The 17,639-nt window shown below is 44.4% G+C and overlaps 1 protein-coding gene across 2 annotated transcripts in view; it reads right to left on the reverse strand.

The window, feature by feature from the left end:
* The window catches only part of LOC146830574 (lymphocyte antigen 6E-like), a 216,024-nt gene that overhangs the window by 173,539 nt on the left and 24,846 nt on the right, over positions 1-17,639 (reverse strand). The gene's annotated exons all lie outside the window — the stretch shown is intronic.

Consider the following 17,639-nt stretch of genomic DNA (forward strand, 5'->3'; position numbering starts at 1 on the left):
GAGCTCCAGGGCAACCAAGCAATGCTTGTACCTAGGAACAACACTTCTCCTTGGTCAATGTAATAGAAAGACGATAGAGGCCTGTTATATTCTGTGCAGTTCTCTTTAATTACTTTTTGTATTCAATTCTTGTCTCATGCAAGGTTTGATAGGGTACTAGACAAAGTTGTTTGGGAGTGTGAGGAGTCTGCAAATAGTGAAAAATGTAAGAATTGGCTCCTGCACCGTTAAATTGGGTTGATTGGCCAGAGTTTCTATGGTAGAAGATTGGGTTTGATATTTCAGGACCTTTCATTTCCTTGCCTCAAGATTGTAGGTTTGCCATGGATCTGGTTGGCTATCACTCAAAAAGGCCTGAAGTAAAGTTTGTGCCTTGTTTGAAATGGGGTCTTCACTTGGTAGAGGTTTGCACCGTGTCCAAGTAGGGACCACCAGTCTAGTCAGGGTAAGTCAGATACACACCCTAAATTAACCTGTTCTCACCCTCTGTTAGCTTGGCACGGAACAGTCAGGCTTAATTTCAGAGGGAATGTGTGAAGTATTTGTGAAACACTTACATTTCAGTAACCCAGTGAAAAAAAACACAAAAAGATTCCACACCAGTTTTGAAAAATAGACATTTATCTGATTAAAACAAGATGAAAATGACAAAGATCCAATCAGTAGAAGTCGAGATATGAATTTTTAAAGAACAAATGTGAAACCAGTGCTTAGAAGTCATTAGGGGACAACTTAGGTTACATGAGGTTACGAGGAACTGGTGCAAATCCAAAGTTCAGGACAACTGCAATTGACAGCAGGCCGGCTACAGGACACAGACAGGTCCCACTAACAAAGTACCTTAGATCGAGCAAAGTGTCGACATCAAAGGCTCAAGAAGAGGAGTCGAAGAGGCACTGCGTCGTCATAGAATCCTAGGATGGATGGAAGCCTTGGTGCCGATCCATGCCATCGATGGAAGCTTTGATGCAGGCGCTGCGGCGATGTTGAGCCCCACAGTCCATCGAGTTGATGTCATTGATCAGCCCCTGCATCGGCGTCAAAGGGCAGTGCATCGGTTCCGTTCAGCGGAAAGTTGCTGTTGCGTCGATGTGAAAGAGGCTGCAAGAACCAAATCTGAGGCTCAGCACTGGAAGGGGCTCCTCAGGTAAGGGTAAGACTCACAGATGGTAGAGTCCAGCAGCATCATCAGAGTTGCAAGACGTCTTTTGTGTCACTGAGACTTCTAAAACAGGATGAAAGCCAACAAGACCTTGGAGAAACTTGGGTTCAAGGATGTAGACAACAGGTCCAGTTGTTCTCACTCTCAGGCAATTAGCAGCAGGTCAGCACAGCAGTGCAAATTGCAAAGTGGCAGTTCCTCGTGTAGCGCAGCAATAAGCAGGCAACAGGCCAACACAGCAAAGCAAGTAGCAAAGCTACTGTCCCTCTTGCAGCACAGCAGCTCTTCTTCCTGGTGGAGTGTCCTTGGTTCCACATGTTCCAAATTGGTGGGGTCAGAGGCCCAGTATTTATACTTTGGTGCCATGGTCCTGGAAGATGAAAGAAGCTTTTGGAAAGTCCCTTTGAAGTTCTAGGGGTTTCCTGCTTCCCACAGCACTGGTCTCAAGCTGGCTACTCTAACAATACAGGGATGTTAGGCCTATAGTGAGGAGACTGGGCACATCCTATTGAGGTGAAAATGTCAGTTCCTCCTCTTAGCTCAGGAAGGCCCATCAACCTGCTGATGGCCCACCAGGATGCAAAATGACTCACTCAGCACCCTTTGTGTGTGACTGTCTAGAGACCTAGATGCTACCCAACCTAGACATGTAGTGGAGGCAAGCAGAGGCACACAAGGCTTAAGAGCAGAGAAATGGCAACTTTCTTAAAGTTCAATAATTAATAATGGGTTGGGCCCGTTTAATGTCAGCAAGGATAGGCCACTATCATATCTCCAAGGAACAAATAGGCACCAGTACTGACTGCTTTCACAACATAATGATTTCAATTTGTGATCACACAACTTAATTATTGTGATCACCCATTAATTCTCACATTGCACTTCAAAAATGATCCATTCCACATATAAAAGTCAATGACAGAGGAGAAACATCTTAATGTAACAGAACACAAAATCATACATTACATCACCCACAACAAATAGACATCAATGCATTGAAACTCCTATGGATTGATCAACACAACATTTAAACACATGACAGAAAACATGTAACAATCAATATGCCAGTTCTGAAATTGGAAAAAAACAAAAGGGGCACAAAGTGGAATATCCTTACTCAGCCCCTGCTGAATTATAACCTAGGAGTGTTAACTCAACCTTTCTTTTAGTTTGAGGCTTCACGGAATCTGACCATTCAATTTACTCTGCACCAATCATTCCCTCTCAGCCTATAATTGCCTTTTACAAGAGCACACTCCCTGGGTGTCAAGTTCCTGACGCGTCTTGAACCCAATGTTGATTAGGGGTTCTCTTCAGCACTCAGAACTGAAGGGCAGTGGGTTTAAATAGTGACCTGTAGCAAAATTCTTCATGCCTGTATTTTTCTTTTTTGAAATTGTTCTATTCAGGTCAAGGCACGAAACATTATGGAATCACTAATCGCCAAATGCAGTGTGGGTTGTGCGAATCTCCTCTCAGATTTTCCAACGCAGTTGTTGGCAGTGCAGTGCATCTATTTTTTCAATGGAGTAAGCCTTCTATTTGCTGTATTTGAACTTATTGAAAAGAGTCTATAGTTTGCAGGATTGACTTGGGGAAGTCCCTATTTCTTTAGTGTTGATTTAGCATAGGATGTTTACAAGTCAATTGGGGATTCACTATTTGATAGGGAGGAGGTAGTTCGCTCTCTCCCGGGTATGATAGCTGAGGATTCTAGTTCTGAAAAAGGTTGGCGGGAAAGGGTCTGCTAGGGAGCCTGCCATGCCTATGGCTTTTATTAGATAATGTGTTTCTTTTTCTGGTGGTAGACTGAAAGAGCAGAATCTTGGATGGCGAGTTCAAGGAAGCCCCTTTTGTCTGGGAAGGCAATGAGAGGCTTTCGTACCTGTGTAATAGAGAAAGTAAGATTCAAAGTTAGCAGCTGTTTCAAGGAAGTAGTTTGCTCAGCCACTGCGAAGTACCTGAGAGAGTTGAATGCTTGTTGTGATAATGGACGAGATACAGAATCTTATGATAGTGTTGATGAGCTCTTCGGGTGGCGCATATAGCGCCAACAATGCATTACATGTAGTGGGGGCTTTAATGTTATCGCTGAGGTTATGTTTTTTTACTCTAGAGTCTATCAAGGGATCTGGTTTCTACGTTTGGAGATTTTACATCATATTTTAACCACCTACCTTACTTCTGTTAGGCTGTAGTCATGCTGTCTTGAATGTAGCAGCTAACTAATGGATGTGCTGTTTAACTGACAGTTTGGGGTACTGGGAAAGCAAGTGGAGAGTTTTTCTTGTAATGAGTTTAGAGCGAACTTTTTCCACAGTCTCAAAGCTATGACTGTGCAGGATCTCTAGATGCAAGGGAGGTTGCTCATGGACTCGATGAGTTGGTGGTCACTCTATAAAGTGTGGTTGTTTCCTGTGACTGAAACTAGACTTATTTCAGGAAAAATAGTATTTGCGGTCTGCCTGCTAAGCGGGTGGGTCCAGTGACCAATTTGCGAAAGTCAAATGCTTCGATGGTAGTGAGTAGGTATGATGTGATGTTTAATGCAGATGTTGAGATCTCCTAGGGAACAAAAGTTCTTATTTCAAGATAGCCTTTAATGTTGGGTCTGGATAGTGTGTCATTGAGGCCCATTAAACTCTCTCCACCATTCTTCCATTTGGTTGATTTCTGAAGAGGGTCAGGTAGCCATCAGAGATTGCTTTGTGTATCATGGGATCCACATTGTCGCCTAGCCCTGTTTCTGTGACAAAGAGTACATCATCATGAAGATAATCTTTAATCAGTTAATTAAAACCATAAAGGATACACACAATACATCAGAAACAAAATCCATGTAAGAGATTAAAACTCCAGGACAACAGATAAAATACAAGTGAAGTTAAAAATCATTAACAATTATACAAAATTACAGTAATACAGTAAGAGCACATTTAGCTTCAGGTATGCTAGTAGATTGTAGATATGATTTTTGCTTTTGCTTAGTGACTTTCCACTATTACTTATTTTGTATCCCATGTGACAAAAGTTTGGACTAGAAAGGGGTGAGATAACTGGATGTCTGTGTCCTGCTGATGATAGATCTTGCCACAGGGCTAGTAGGGAGCTATTGACACGTGTTGATGTTACACCTAGCTCTATGATATCTGGTGACCATTATGCACCTTTGTCGAGCTGGCAAAATACTTGTAGGTGAGTTTTCAGGTCAGATAGTTTCGAATTCCCGTGGCAATACTGTTGCCAATGTAGATAATGGCCTGATATATTGGACTGTGAGAGTAGGGGAGTTTTGCTTTTCTTTTTCTCGTATGTGCAAGATGAGTTTAATAATTCTGATGACTGGCTGGATATTGCTCAGGATGCAGCTTTGGCTAATATTGCAGCAGACATGGAGAGGTCTTGTAGTAGGAATGTCAAGTTGATCCAGTTTGCAAAGGAGTGACTTTGGTGGATATTGTCAGATGGAAGAAATACATGTATTAGGAATGATCCGAGGGTATTGGATGTAGGAGTGAAAAAAGGGTATTGCTGGAGTCTTGCATAAATAGGAATATGTCTGAGGAACAGAGTGATGGAGGGGAAGGAGTAGAGTTTGAAGTACTGTAAAGGAATTTGAGATAGTTATGGCTTGAGTACTTCGCTGCTTCTGATGGGTATCTTGTATGATGACTGATGTGTTTGGGGGAAGAAATAAGTGGAGGTGGGGGTTGGTGATTAGGAAAGTGCTTGTAGATGTAGACAGAGTACAAGAGATAAGAGGGTGTTTATCGAGAGGGAGGAGGTGATGGGTTTAGATGGGAGTGGAGCATTGGGGTACCATGAGAAACTGGTAGTTATATCGGGAGTTCTGTTACATTATGTTACATGCACATATTCCAATTATCACATGCCACTGCTTGCTGGCGTAGGGGGTACAGCAAGGAGAAATGAGATTCGATATAAGCTATAGATAAACTAGACTAACCTACATCTAAAGCTCTCCTTAATTGTAGCACTCTCCTCAAACAATACTTATCCTCAATTTTACAAAACTGTTTGGGAAAATTATTTTAGAGCTTATACTGTGCCACACCACCACCCTGCCACCTGCTCATATTCCTGGACATCTTGAGATGGTCTCTGTACCCTTGTGGTCTGATATTTCCTGACTGGCATGTTTAATAACTTGTAAACCTTGCCACCCTGGAATGTAAGGCACACTGAAAAGTTCTTCCTAGGGGCCAATTTCCTCCAGATTGCAAAATCAATCAAAAACGACCTACAAAAAATGTCCCAAACCTTTCCTGCTTTGGAACTATAGCCATGGTCAAGATGAGGATTGAAGGAACTACTTTCATGATTACCCCCACTTTTTGCTGGTGTTATTCTGTTTCCTGACTAGTCTAACTAGGCTCCTGCTAATCAGGAACCCAGTCACTGTTCTTCCTCCCTAAATTGGACAGTGGTAAGTACTTTGGTAACTTCCCAATTGGCTACTGGTGTACCCATGTAAGACCCTAGTATATGGTACTAAGGTACCCAGGGCATAAGTACACTAGGGTCTCCCATGGGCTGAAGCATGTATTATGCCAACTAAGAGTGACCACTCAAACTGTGACCACAGGCCTACCATTGCAGCCTGTGTAAGTTGGTGCTAGCACCACTTACCACAGATATAAGTGTCCTTATATCTGAGGTCACTGCACTTAAACCCTATAAGTCACCCCGTAGACAGACCTTTCAATCGTGAAGGCAGGGTGCTAGGTTGTGAGTGTGAGGGTGCCCTGCATGAGCTAAACACAACCTACAAACCCCTGAGTCAATTCTCCAGGCTTTGTATGTGCAGTCAGCCATTTAATACATATAGTGGACATCAAGGCATTTAGAAGATGCCCAACTATAAATTGGCTGCACCGAAACTGGTCATGTTTGGTTTCAAACATGTTAGAGTCCTACCCCAACACCAATTCCACTGTTGGATGTAGGATTCCATGTACTGGGAGGCTCCCCTGGGGTCCCCCTCCCTGTATTCCCGGTACCAGCCTTTCAGGGTCTAACAGCAAGCTACTGCTGCTGCCGACCGCAGACACATTTATGCCTCTGCTGCTGATCTGAGCTCGAGCAGGGGAAGGCAGAACAATAGGTTTCCTGTCACAGGGAGGTGTGACCACCTCCCAGACAGGACTTAGTGTATTGGGCTGGGGTGTTGGCGCATGCCAATGCCACCAGACTGCTTTGAAGGGCACATTTGGTGTCCTCCTTGCATACTCCAGTTTGAGCCAGTTCAGGGAGCCCTTGGATTCCTCTCTGGCGCGAAACTGGCATTGCAGCATTGTGATTGGTCAGGAGAGCTTGGGAGCCCGGGTGATCTCCCTGCTGCTGACCTCCAGGTAAGAACAAGGCAAGATGCAGAGGATCGTAGGAGAATCGGCGGCAACACCGGCAGTAGTCAGGTAAGTGTTTTTTTTAAATGTTATCCTTTTCACTTCTCTGACCTAATCCACCCCCCGCCCTCCCCTCCCCACCACCCGAGTCCAGTAGCAGCCACTACCGCTCCTGGTCACCTCCGAGTGGCATAGACTCTGTCCCCTTTGCTTGCAGGTACTTCTCTTCAAGAATCCATCCTTGGATTCCACCGGACTCTTGCACAGTCTTCTCCGGCGCCACCTTTCCTGAAGTCCTCCATTGTGTTCTACGGCAGTTTCAGATGTCACTTTGCACCTAAGCACCTGGTTTCCCTGGTGTAGGTATCCTGGTTCCTGGGGTACCCACGGGTGGGGTGATTCTCCAACCTTCTGTTTTCCATGTGGTTTCTTCAGGGTTCACTTAAAAGGGTCCTTCTTAAAAACTGCAACCACTACTTTCCCATTGACTTGCATTGAGTATGCAGCTGTGTTTCCATTCTGCACACAGCCTCCGTGGGGTTGCTGGGAACTTACCTGGGTTGGTTCCTTGTGTCCCCAGCTCTTCTGAGTCTTCTGGTCCAAGTCCCGACTTCGGTTGCAGTTCACATTCCTCTTCTTTAGTATATGGTTTGGTCTCCCCCTGGAGACCACTGTTTATTTGTGCTTCTTTACCTATTTACATTTGAAGTGTTGTATGTATTGTGTTGATATCTCCGGGTAGGAGATATACCAATGTGCTAGTGAGTGTGTATAATAAATATACTTATATTTTCATAACTACACTTTGTGGTTCTTTTTCATTTTAACCTACACTATATGACTAGTCTGGTAAAGCAAGCTGCTTAACACTCCTTCTGCACTAAGCCTGAAAGCTGCTCTCCACAGCTACCACTTAGAGAGCCTTCTATGGTTGTCTCAGACTGCTAAAATCACCATAAAGGTTGCTTGCATTAGTTCAAGGTGCTTCAGTTAAATAAGTGTGCTCTGTATGCTGAGCCAGCCTCCTACAAGGATCCTGCCCCGATTCTTCTTCCAATTCCAAACAATACCCATATGGATTGAGCATAAGTATATAACCCAACTACGGCACATATGCAGCACCTTTATCAAGGAAGGTAAGAAGAACAGAACTCTGGAAAAGTGGGAAGTGCAGCACGAGCTAAAGGTGGCCTGGGTATATCAAAATTGGAAGTATACTTCCAGGAGGCATCTCTCCATTACATCCTCAAATGGTCCATTGTGGAAACAGAAAGTAATTAGTGCTTCTTGGACTGTACTTTGGTGGGGAATCCCTTGGTAAACCCTTGGCTGCCTTCCAGGTAGATACTCACCAATACGTCCAGGTCTGCAATAATTTGGGCCACCCTCAAGGTTTGGGACAAGACTGGGATTGAGTGGGGGTGTCTAGTTTCCCTCTCCTTATGTGCTTAGCGTGGGAAATCTTGAATTTGGCCAGGATTAGTGAAGGAAGGCATTCCAGAAATGGCAGGAGGATATATGTAACAAGGTGGGCAATTGGTTGTTGTTTGTGTTATGTCTGTTGTTGTATTATGACTATTTGCAGAGTGCACATCTCACCCAGCAGTGTTAGCCAAGTGCTAGATGAGAACATGACTGAGCTGGCATAGTCCGAAGTCTAGGCAAAGAGCCATGTCTTCAGTTCCTTGCAGAATTCAAGAACTGAGGAGGCAGCCCTGATGTGCAGCGGGATCTCTTAAACAAAATGGAATTAAAGCCCTTTGAGTAAGGGTAGCCGGTTAACTCCGCTCCACCAGCAAAACTTGCTGGGATTTATAGCTCCGCACTCCATTTGGAGTGTGAAGTTTTCCAAAACTGCGCAATCGCAGCAGAGCGGAGTTTACCGTTGCTGCTGGGAGACTTATCTTTATCCCCAATCAGTGTCCTGCCCTGCTGCTGGCTCCACTCGGCTTCCGCTGCTCCGGTTCAATTAACAGGAAGAATTGCAGTGCACATGGCTTACTGAGTGACGGCATGCCTGACCCTGTCATGGGATTTCATAGGGTCAGGCATGACTTCACGCAGTACGCCATGCACACTGCAGTTCTTCTTGTTAATTGAACTGGAGCAGCGGAAGCAGAGTGGTGCCAGGAGCAGGACACCGATTTGGGAGGAAGGTAAGTCTCCCTGCAGGCCTTACTACGTGGGAGGGGGGGTAGGGGGCCTGGGGTTTAACGGAAGGGGGATGGGATTTAGCAGAGGGGTTGCTGGAAGTAATGAGTGACTCCACCAGGCCACGGAACTCTGTGGAATTTCACTGAATTTTCCAGTAACTGTGAAATTCCGCGGAGTACCACTCCGCAAGCTCCGCCCAGGGTTACTTTTGAGCATTTGAAAGATAAATTCGTCCTGAAGGAGTCAGAAATGGCCAACTACACACCGTTATGACCCTGGGCCACAAATCTGTAAAGCATCACTTACTCACTTCGAGAAGCTTCTAAGGCCCGTGAGGCCCATGCCACTTCCAGAATTTACATGCTGCCGCTATGCAACGCTATTCAGAGCAAGAAACGCTACCCGCTTGAATGGAGTGCGAGGTGGGCCTGTCATTTACAGTCTCGCAATGACACACAATCTAGCTCCACACATACAAGGGCATGTGATGGGGCAGGCAGACGGCAGCTACAACTCTACTTCAGTGGCATTGGATACTTACGTGTCTGCACATGACAGATGCAACCAGGCCAGAGTCTTTCTAGAGGAGATATGACCAAGAGGCAAGAATAACTCATGCTCTATGGAACCCCGGGATCAGCCTTTTCCAGAGGGAGAGAAGAGTAGATGAAGCGGTACAAAGGCATTGGCATAACTTGCATAATTTGCTGTAGCATGATTATGCAAAATTACAGCAAAAGTATGTGGAATTAGTTAGCGAGCATAATCCAGGCAAATGCAATGCAGTAAAATGAACCCAAGGAAGCATTTTAAGCTAAGAAAATAGAGCTAAATGCAACAGACCATAAAAAGAACAGCCGCTCACAGTCTGTTCCTGTGCTTTTGCAGTAGGCATTTTGCCCCAAATCACTGTAATTTACGCAAATAGGTTTTATTGCATAATTTTTGTTAATTGTGTATCACAAGAGTAACGCAAAATGACTCTGGCATAATTAACATTTCACCCTGGCTAGTAAAGACGTGTGTTTTGTGCATTATGCAGGACCGGACAGGCCTTTTACTCCACAGGGCAGATCCTCAGTGGCTGCCAGTTTGTAGGGCAGGGCAGGGGCTGCTCATGGTACCTCTGGCTCTTTCTGCAGCACCCCAAGGTTAATTGCCGCAGGCACAGGAAGGATTCAAGAGAGAGAGAGGGAGCAGAAAGGTAGAGAGAAAGCAATGAGAGGAACAAGAAAGAAGAAGAGAGAATGGATGGGTGGAAAGAGAGAGATTGTGCGAGGAGGCGAAGGAAGCCGGGCTGGTTTGAGCATTTTCACCAGGGCTGCTTTGGTTTCCTTGTTCAGACCGGAAGGTATGGAAGGCTGCATGAATTTGAGCTTGCTGCAGCCAATGTTTGCTTTATTATTAGGGAAATCAACATTGAAAACTGGCCCAACAGACCATTACACAGGCCCACTAGCAGCCAATATACCGTCCAACACATTAACCTGCAGACCAGTCGGTCGGGCACCGCCTGATTGCCCTACAGACAGGGCTAGCAGAGTTTTGTGATTCTGCAATGATTTCGGCATAGTTATGGTCATGCTACATTTGCCACATAATCTATGATCTGCTTCGTAATCTGCAGATTTTTAGCAACAAAAAAATATTTGTAGCTCAAACGGATCACATGTTGCAACAAAAAAAATATGGTGACTCGTGTTTCTGCGCACCAGAAGGTTTTTTGCAAAGGTTGAGTGGTCATCTTTCAGTTGCTAATTGCTACATTGGTACTAATTAAGGTGAACTCTTTTTTCTGACACTGTTACCAGTTGTAAAAATGTCAAAATAATGAAGTAAAACTGACAAAATGTGCTGCATTATTCTGGATAATATTCCTTTTTTTGATGCATGCTTTAGCCATAGAATTCAGGTGGCCCTGCCCAAAGGCAGTCTGCCTCTGCCCAGGATGAAAAATATCCCCTTGTCCCCCGCCTTCTCTAGTGATTACCCTGCAGCTACTACTTAATGACCCTCTCTGCTGAGTCACCCCCAAACGTTTTGCCTTCCTTCTTCTACTTTTTACTGAATTCATTTTTGTTGGCCTTAGAACTAAAGTGCCTGTGCTCTCCCCTCTCCTTATGGTGTAATTGGTTTACACCCCTTTGGCATATTTATTTTACTTGTAAGTCCCTTGTAGAGTGGGATACCATATACCCAGGGCCGGTAAATTTATCATTACAATTTTGAAAATGGCACTTTTAGAAAGCTGAAAAAAATGTTTCTAAGACGACATGTCCTAGACATAGCCTGCACTACCAGAATTGCCACTCTTAGAGTGTTAATGAATATTGTACAATATTGGGAGACGTATAAACAAAATTTCATCCAGTACAACCAATTTAAACATAACAAAAGAAACCAATATACGTCAGCAAAAACAATGAATTCACAGTCCAACTTAGTTCGTTGCTTCTTTAATTCAAAAGCGTTGTTTTCCAATACTGAATATAGAACTCCACTGTTACATTAACATATGATGTGAAGTCTTGAATTGTGATGTTCCCAATGCATTTCGGGTGATTCATACACCCTTCATCAGGGTCAATCTACAGAAAACATATACGAGTTATATTCATACAGTTAAACACGAATATTAATGTCGTACATTTGTAATTTACCGGCCTCCAAATTACCGGGAAAAGAGAATTTGCATAATATCTAGAGAGTATATTCATAGATGATATCTCAACAGTTCAGTGTTGCAACCTTAACACACCAACCCAGGAACATGCCCAACAGAAAATGAGCGTGTGATCCAAGTGTGCTAAAAAACGAACAAATAACACAGTGACCATAATCCACTTGTGAGATATACACCATTCTATAAGTGCTGATCAAGTCCAGTCTAATAGGTGAAATTACCTATGTGAGCCCCCTGGCTCAGACATATGGTGAGTCTCTAATGTCGGTGGTTCTATTGATCTGCTACTATCACTTTCTGATACTGAGGAATGTCGAGACAAATCGTATTGCGCCAAGCACCCGAAATTATCAACAGAATGTCCTGTGGAATAAATGCAAAAAACCTCACTTAGGTGATTGCCCTGAAAAACGAGACAATGGTGTTTCACCTCTAGTGTACTTCAACCTCGTGCATCTCACCTTACGTTTCCTGTCTTGGTTTACATTCCAAGTCGTTCGAAAACTGCTCGTACTTTCTGAAAGTATGCGCAAAAAATTAGGTGCCAATCATGATGTGAGTAAATATAAGTGATTTCCCTGTATTAAATAAGTCTCCACTCTGAACTACCAACTTACTTGATGAAAAATGAGGGGCCCTTAACGGTGTAGTCTCGCCATCAAGTGGCGTCTGCGCTGTTCCTAGCCGTTAATGAAGCTTATCAGTGTTGCCAGATTTTTAGACCAGTCCCAAGCCCAATGCAGCTGAAATACAAGCCCAAAACAAGCCCATTCAGACCAGTTCCAGCCCAAAAACCAGCCCAAATTAGCAAGTGTCCAATTAAGCGCAAATCGATATCAGAACCAATTTTTATGACAAATATACATTCTATTCAATATACAGATGGTGGGAGGGTGTTAGCAGCAAGGCACATACTTTGCATATGCTTCATTTAAATTGTTTTTATCATTAACATGGATGCAAGGCAACAATAAAAAATGTCCAGCGAACTGGTGAGTAATGATCCTGCTGGAGAGCAGCCCTTTGCTCGTTTGTAGTTTTGAAATGCAGATAGGCTGTATTTTATTTGGATAGCTCAGTGGGTTACTGCCTTTGTCACAGAGATTCTTGTGTTACTTGCAGTTCAGAAATTACAATCCTAACATAGGACAGTGATCTATGAACTGTCATCAAAGAGCTGCATACAAACATGGATGGTACAGTTAGACCTTTTTTTGCGTTACTATATAGTTAGAAATTCCCCAGTCTTTCATTATTTTAATGTTGCTCAAATGAGTGTGGGCCGATATACATTTTTATTAGTAAAGCCAACCCCCAACCACTGGGTCATTGATGAGGCGCAAAAAAATACTTCGCACTAGCGCGCCGCTAAAACACGGATGTTCAGAAATTACAATCCTAACAGAGGACAGTGACCTATGAACTGTCATCAAAGAGCTGCATACAAACATGGATGGTACAGTTAGACCTTTTTTTGTGTTACTATATAGTTAGAAATTCCCCAGTCTTTCATTATTTTAATGTTGCTCAAATGAGTTTGGGCCGATATACATTTTTATTAGTAAAGCCAACCCCCAACCACTGGGTCATTGATGCGGGAAATAGCCCAATCTGGCAACCTTGAAGCTTACTAGCGCGTTAGCGAGTTCGTGCGAAAACCACTGAACATGAAAATAGGACTAGTGTAGCTAACGCGCGCTGCAGCCATGTCAGAGTGTCTGTGTGTATCCATGAAATAAAGGAAAAAAACACCCAATGTGCTCAAATAAGTGCAAATGCAAAGTGTAAAATGTGGATAACTAATACTAAAGTGAATCCAATCGCTGAAATATGATCGTGTCACCCGCGAGAGTCTTCTAGAGACAATGACGAATATACGAAGTCATTCACTTGCACAGAACCTGATGGTTAAAGATGGCATGAACTAGTTAGCAGCACTATCAAACTGAAAAGCATCCTGGTATATTGCAAGTCTTTGTATATATGACATTTGTGCAACACATATTAAAAAGATAACATAAATAATGGTATTCATGTAACCATCAAGCAATCGAAAAATTAAACAAGACTAATATCATCCACCTTAAGACGTTCAAAATACATTTCTTCAAAAACATCAGTCAATGTTAATTACATATGTTGGTTTTACAATTGCATACAAATAATACATGTACATCAATTTTCAAGAACTGTACTGCAGTTTCAGCTGTAACCATAATGCCTAGTTAATAGAATACACAGCCTGTACCCCCTAGAGAACAAGAAGCTATGCATAAACGATCGTTCATAAAAACAATTCTTGTGTGACATCCTAGAATCAAACATACTGTGTTAATGTGTTATTAAAATGAATGTATTTAAGTTAATCTTGTGCAGTCAAGATGGCTAAACGCCATCAGCCCTATGCTAGTCAATAAACAGACTTCATAAAGTGCAATACATGATAGAGTCAACGTTGGTTCCAATGAAATGGGATAAAAAATAAAAGTGAAAATGAGAGTGTGAGAAAGAAAGTGCTCATACTTATAGTGACATATCATCCAAAACTGGGTTGCTGTGTGGAAGGTGCAACTAGTACCTAAGGAAGTCAGTCTGTTAGAAGTTTAATCTCACATCATCTGGTGCAGAGCATAAATGCCCTTATAGGAAACACGACAGTTCCAGTTTGTCATTGAGGGCCTTGGGGGCGAGAGTATTCAGATATTTTATCCAAAATGTTTTTCTCTGCGTGATGACCTTGGACATATCTTTGTCATCACGATGTTTAACTATCTCTAAGATAGTGAATCTGAGCTGGGCTATAGAATGATGAGCTGATGGCCAATGAGTAGCTAGTGGCGAACTTAATGTCCGTGTTCTGATTCTGCTTTTATGTTCTGTAATACGAGTCCTTAAGGCCCTTTCTGTCTTCCCTACATAGTAAAGAGAGCAAGGACACTTGATCAAGTAAATTACATTGCTGCTGTTGCAGTTGCCTGTGTATTTTAAGATTATTGGTTTACCTGACCAAGGATGTGATAATGTGGATCCAGTAAGGACATTATTGCAATGAGTGCAATTAAAGCATTTTTGCATTCCTTTGTGTGTTTCTCCAAGTGTCAAAAAATGTTTTTTGTTCAAAATCTCACGCAAATTGTTGGAACGTTTATATGCGAATATGGGAGGATTTTGAAACAAATTTTGAAAGTCGGGTTCAGTTTGTAAGATGTCCCAACGACGTAAAATGATTCTCTTGATTGCTGCCGACTGGGTCGAAAATGTAGATACATAAACCGCCCGTTCAGGGGGTGGTTTTTTAGGTCGAGGACTGTCCGGTCTGCCGAAGGCAGAACCGGAAGTCGGAGATTTAATGTTTCTGAGAGTGGCTCCTTAGCCCGCCTCTCTTTTTGCCTCTCCTCCATTGGCTGGCTTCCTAAACGGAGGCCAGCCATTGGAGGAGAGAGCCGTCCCTCCAAATAGGCTCCGTCTTTTTCAGATTCGGGGGCGTGTTCCTTGCTGTTCTGTCCACTTTTTAGCCACGCCCTTTTAGAACAGCAGGAACACGCCCCCGAATCCGAAAAAGTTTCTAAGCTTCCATCCGCCATTTTTTTTGCTATAGTCAGGCGTGAGGATCCATCCGTCCGGCGCCGTGTTGTTGTGCTGGTGGCGGCGCTGCCGGGGCAGGCTCCAGTTTGAGAGCAGGGATCCGCACCGTGCTTTGGACTTGTGCCACCGGATCGGGTTTGTGTAAATCCGGGAGGGAGCTCCTGAGTTCCGAGTTTGCTTTCCGCGGTCACAAGATTACACAGTTGGCGGGAGGGAAGCGCTGTTCTTTCCGTGCGGCGCAGGGCCCGTGTGCTCGTCGCCGGAGCAGGATGCGGTGTACCTGGCGCAGCCCTTTGGCCCTCCACCTATCCCGGTTACTCATTAATGGGGCTGTTTGATGTAACTTCAGGCAGCGCGCGGATCCTGGCCCGTCAGCATTCCACGTCCATCCGATCCCGGCGCAGCCTGCACGCCGCCGACGTTCTGAAGCGACCAGGCACTCCTGAGCTGGAATCGGACAGCCTCATATTAGAGGAGCGCTACGGGTACCTTCCGGCGTGAAGCTGACTCCCATCTTAAAGGAAGCATTCCTTTACGGGACTGTGACACTTTAATCGGAAAAGCTCCATGCTGCTAAACTCCCCCTTTTGCAAGAACGGTGGCGCTTGGCAGGTAGGCAGGAGCTGTACCGTAAAGGAGTGCACCGGCAGCGGATCTACACAGATCGCCCCTACCTCACGTGAGGTACTCCACAGAAGGGGCCAGTCCGCCACTCTTACCTCTGTACTTCTCGGTATGCTTTCCCTTGAAATGCCCGTTCCGCTGCCTGTCACAGGACGCACCAAAGACCATCGGCCCCATCTGTATGGATTGAAAAGCCGGCGGGCACACAGGACTCTTGTATCGGCCAGACCCCAGGAAGAGCATGCAAGTCCACGGAGGACCCGGCCTCCACATCTGCCGCCTCCGATTAAACAGGCCGCAGAGCTGAAGTTCAGGCAATCATAGGGAAGGTTCAGGTCTATAGCGGGTAGCGGGACGCATTGACCGGCTGCTATGACGGGGGGAGCCCAGGCTTCCGTGCCACACAGCATTCTGGGCTCCCGCCTCTGTCCCCACAAAGTCCCACGGTGCCACACCAGAAGGTTCCCAGCAGGCAGTTTGAGCCTCCGTGGCTGCTCCCAGGGCCCCGCTTTTCAAGACAGCAGTTTCTGCAGCCGGAACCCCTGGCTCCGCAGGCCTCAAAGCTTAGTTTAGATACGGGTAACAGGCCCAGTGCTGGGAAGATTGGGAGCGGCAGAACTACAAGGCCGGCAGTCACGATTGCGAAGCCCAGGCGCTAAAGTGCATTGAACCTCTTCGGGCTCGCACTTCAGCCCCTCGCAGCACTCCTGGGGCTATAGGAGCAGCCTGCTACCGGGTAAGCGGGACCCAGCTCCACAAGATCGCGGCGTTGAGTTGGCGTGCCCCCACTCCGAGGTCTGCTGTGCTAGTGCCAGGGCGTCGGAAAAGCTCTATTACAGCCCCATGCATGAGGCGTTCAGCAGTGTAACCATACAGTGAGGGCTTGGAGATCGCCGCCCCGATGTAGGAAGCTCGGCGGGGACCCGGAGAGCAGAAGGAGCACATTTCACTACATTCCCTGCTGGAAGCCGCGTCTTCGTTTTTAAACGTTTGTAAATGTTAGCTTGTCACCTTAGAGTGGTGACAAAGTAATTATTAAATATGTACTACAGAGGTAAACTTGTTTGCCTTAAGTCGGTTCCACGATCTTTTAAAATTGTTTATATTGAAATACAGTGGTTCCTACTGAAATACTTGAATAAAGTATATATGTTGTGTACAAGATTGGTATATATCTTAATAGGACAGAGTACTTCGAGAGTCTGTATTGTGGACACCGAATGAACTGTACTGTGTGGCCATTGAACGAACTCTGACTGAAGAGCAGTTGATAAAGAGATTGTTAATGCACAGAGTAAGGTGCATGAATCGCTATCATGTTAGTGTGCGTTTAGGGTGGTTTTCGCCTGAGTGCACCACTATGTTTACAACTATTTTGCCCGGTCTCCGAAAGGATCGGCCTTAATAAAATATCGCTGTCGTGCCAGCCAAAACCATTTACTGTTCGCGAGTATGTTTTAGTAGGATTGACTAAAGTTGTCTAGTTTCATATCTTAAGAAAACCTTTGCATTTTCTGGAGCACTGTGAGCTTTTTATTTTATTCGGTACGTGATAAAATTTCACCGAAGTAAGATCATGCCAGCCACAGATTTTGCCTTCTGTTGCTTTTTAAATTAGTCTGCACTGCTACATAGATTAGGCCTCTATTGGTGCATCATTCCAGTTGCCCTGCCTATACACTACAACAGTGAATCTTACTCTGTCTGTGATGCCTACTCGGGGTACCTTTTAATGTTTAGAGAACTAAATTATCAGATTAAGGAAGCATAGATGTATAAAAAAGCAACATTGACGATGTTCAAATACTCCGCAGAAAGGAATTTGAAATTGAAAGCTGAAAACTAAGTTGGTATCCTTTTCTTGATTTCTGGGAGCAGCGCAAGAACAGCAAACTCACTCTCTAGCTCACAACCTCACAACTTCACTCTCTCTCACTCACTAACTCAATCACTCTCTATCTCACTACCTCACTCTTTCTATCTCACTAACTCACTTTCACTTTCTCTTTCACTACCTCTCTCTCTATCTCACTACATCACAACATCACTCTATGCTTATATATCA

Source organism: Triturus cristatus, chromosome 5_1 (assembly GCF_964204655.1).
Source record: "Triturus cristatus chromosome 5_1, aTriCri1.1, whole genome shotgun sequence".
Taxonomy (NCBI): domain Eukaryota; kingdom Metazoa; phylum Chordata; class Amphibia; order Caudata; family Salamandridae; genus Triturus; species Triturus cristatus.